We start from the raw sequence: 3,947 nt of genomic DNA on the forward strand, positions 1-3,947 counted from the left end.
TCTGCGGGGAAAGACTCGGGACAGGTGCCAGGGGCAGAGCCTCAGAGCAGCTTGTTGCCCAGCAAAGGCAAAGCGCCCACATCATTACACTCTGCAGCCACCACCAAAAAATCCCCCACGAAGAAACAGCAAAAGCAATGCAGAAAGGAGGAGGAGGGCCGGTGTGTAGAGCTCGCCCCGCTGCTGGGCCCAGGGGATGCAGTGCCCGGGTGGAAAAGAGGCTCTCAGTTTCCAGGTGGGCGCAGCCCAGAGACAGGGCACTGTGAGGTATGTGTGAGGTTGAGAAGCAATGCCAGCTGGCCCTGGACACCGGTTTTGCTCCCAGCTTATGGGACTTAACTTGGTTACGTTTTCAAACACGCGCCTTTGTGCTGTCTCCCCTGCCACCCATCCCACAGGGGAGACGCTCCCTGTAAACGTCCACAAAACCACCTCATCATCCTCCTTCAAACTCCTCTGTGCTGTGATGCTTGTGCAAAGCTCAACAACAGCCCAGCAGCTGGTGTGCTGCAACTGCCGGTTATCATGCAGCAGCATCTCCTGATACTCCCCCTTTCTGCCTGGCATCAGCCACTTATCTCATACTAACCGTGTGAGCTCTCTGGGGCAGGCAGCGTCTTTGTTCCAGTGGTACAGTACCTAACACAATGGGGCTCCAATCCACTGCTGGGACCCGGAAGCGTCCACAATAGAAATAACTACTAATGGTCCCTAGGCCCAGACACCATTTTTGCTTCCAACTTACGATACTTAATCATTCGAGTGCTGGAACATCTGTGCTGTCAGGGGCCAGCCTGCTCTCAAACTGGCCTTAATCTGAACAGGATGGGAGGGTAATGCCCCATGGTTGCACATTCTCCATCCAGAGAGCATGGAAAGAGAGCGCTTTCATGGTTGGAGCAGAGGAAGAGGAGACAGAATTCCTGGGTTCCATCCCAGCTCTGGCAATGACTCCGTGAGTGATTTTAAGGAAAGTACAATCTCTCTGTGCCAAAAATACTTCCTGAGTGGTTCTGCAAGGAGTCATTTGTTAAGATATAAGTAATTTAAGATCCTTGGACGGAAGAGGCAATGGAAATGTAAGGTATTATTAACAAATATTAAGCACATCAAGGAATAACACCACTTTGCATTTCTATAGCACTGTTCATGCACAGATTTTGAGTGCTTTAAAAAACACGGAATGAGCCTCCCAGACCATTCTGCAAGGTAGATAAAAGATAGAGGGGTCACACTGCACTCCACTGCCATGTCCCCTGTGGAGCACAGCAGCTGTTGAGCAGTGCTGAACAGTTCTTCTGGGGCAGGAAGTGAAGAAAATAGCACTTCAAACTGAAAAACTACCAGAAGAATTGGGGGAGGCCCAGTTTAGTGACCTGAGTAGGAATGTGGACCAGCATTCTAAGGGATAATACCTTGACTCTTTTTAGAATTGCCATAATCTCATTCATAACCAGATGGAATCAAGAGTACAGCTGGGAGGGAAATGGTTTTCCCATCCCCTAAGAATTTTTGTGTTTTCAAAAAAAAATCTTCCCAGGTTGAACCAAAATCATATCAAAATTTTACACAAACAGACCATCCCAAAACACTTCTCACAGGTCAATTAAAATATTTCATTTCAATTTGAACTTTTAAAAGTGTAAATTAAGTAAACTTCCAAAACAAAAAATCATTTTGAAAACTTTTTTGTTGGATTAGGACTAGGGTGACCAGATAGCAAGTATGAAAAATCAGGACGGGGGGGAGGTAATAGGAGCCTGTATAAGAAAAAGACCCCCAAATTGGGACTGTCCATAGAAAATCAGGACATCTGGTCACCCTAATTAGGACAGGGGTTCTCAAACTTCATTGCAATATGTCCCCCTTCTGGCAAAAAACATTACTACACAATCCCTGGAGCGGGGACCCAAGCCAAATCCCAAAGGCTTCAGCCCCACCATCCAGGGCTGAAGCCCTCAGGCTTTGGCTTCATCCCCAGAAAGTCTAATGCCAGCCCTGGTGACCCCATTAAAATGGGGTTGCAACCCACAGTTTGAGAACCGCTGGATTGGGAGGTTTTTGTCAAAACCACCCCTTCTCCATAGACAGTTTCAGGCCTTCTAACCTAGTGTTGGGGTACTGTTGCCGAGGGAAGACTCCCTCTTCTCCAAGTACTGACCCAGCCCAAGGCTCCGTAGCTGGTGACATCTGACTCCCTACTAGAAGTGCAAAATCCCTGCCATGCAACAGGATATTAACATTCTGTAGCCCTAGCCCCCGACAGGTGACATGGACCAGGAAATAAAGATCCCTTCCTTCACTGTACTTCTCTGCTTTCGCACCTTTATTACAGAGGATCAGAAGAAAACTGATTTTGTGGTAAATAAAATAAAGCCCCCCCAAGAACTCCTCAGTCTGGAAGGGCCCTTGGCAGTGAAATAAGGGGACTATAGTGCTTCTCAATTTCCCGAGAAGCAAGAAAGATTGCAGAGAAACGCAGGAGCATGAAACCTCCCCTACTGGTGCCTGTGTCCAGCCCAAATCCATTGGAGGCACTAGGCTCCTTTCCAACAGGCACTGCTAGACGATGGCTCCAGCTACGGAATATTGTAATGGTCCCACAAAATCCTGCTGTCAAGACTGCCAGCCCTGCCCATGTGCAGGAGACTCCTCCCACCAACTCCTCCCTGTCATTGGTATTTGTAGATTGAAGCATCAGGAAGTGGACAGGAAGGAGGGCATGGGAAGCTATCACCACGCTCTCATCCCACGACCTCTGGCAACAGGGCTGGTGAACAACGATCCACCCCCTCCCGGCTCAGCCTGCGCTCCTTGGTAAGCTGGGTACGAAAGATCTTCAGGAGGTCATCTACGGTGAAGCCACAGGCTGGCAGCAGCCGGGGGACAGAGGAGGCCAGGGGACAAGCAGGCAGTAGGCTGAGATGGTGGATCTCCCGCAGACGGAACCGCATTCACCCCCATTAAAGCACCTCACATCCATCTTCCAACCAGTAACCGGTCTCTGTGAACTTCAGGAAGAGGAATGCATACTGCCACACACCCAGGGCTGGGTATTTTTAAAAATATATTATTTCTGTAACAGCTTCGGGTTCTCTCTGCTTTGCTTCTTTTTGGGAGGGGCCTGGGTATTCTCTCTCAAAAGCCACCCTGGATCCAGGGCCCTCATGCTCTGCTAGATACACTCATTCCCCAGGGAAGCATAATGCCTCATGTTTGGAATCCCCCTACAGCTAACGCAGGGCAGCACAGACCCTGCCTAGCCCTCCTCACCTGGATAGGACCCAGGGACTCAGACCCAAGAAGGAGTAAGGGGAGAAAGATTGTGGCTACACTGCAGAAGAGAGTCATCATACCAACACTTGTCTAAGGCAGGAGGAGAATTCATATCCATCCCCATCCTTCAGGGCCAATCCATCCTCCCTAATTCCGTGCTGTACTCAGATGCAACTCTGGCCCTTCCAGCCCATCCCAGACCCATTGCTGAAGCAGTATCAAAAGGGCAGGCCAGCATCAGAGAAATACCCCCTCCAGAATGCTCCCAGGCCCCCTTTCACATGCAGAATGTCCAGGTCACCATTGAATTCTGGCCTCTTTGTTAAGCCCAGTCACTGCCTGCCCTATGGAGAGATGATCAAGTGCAGCCTGGCAGGGTTTATTGAACTGAGATTGCAGAGAGAGACAGACAGATGGATGCAGCTTTTGCCAGAAAAGCAACTGAGAAAGGAATGTAGGCAGCTTATTGCAAACACACATTGCACATGGAATTAGTGCCTTTGGGGTTTTCAAAGCTGTCAAGACTTTTGCTGCCTTACAGGCAGACATCACACAGCTACAACAGCGTTTACTTACACATTTGGCATAATCAGTTTAAAATGCCCAAAAGCATTAGTCATCTTCTCCACCCTCTCCCCTTTACAAATTGGCTTGTCTGGGGCTAAGCACCC

Source organism: Caretta caretta, chromosome 25 (genome assembly GCF_965140235.1).
Source record: "Caretta caretta isolate rCarCar2 chromosome 25, rCarCar1.hap1, whole genome shotgun sequence".
NCBI classification, from domain to species: Eukaryota; Metazoa; Chordata; order Testudines; family Cheloniidae; genus Caretta; species Caretta caretta.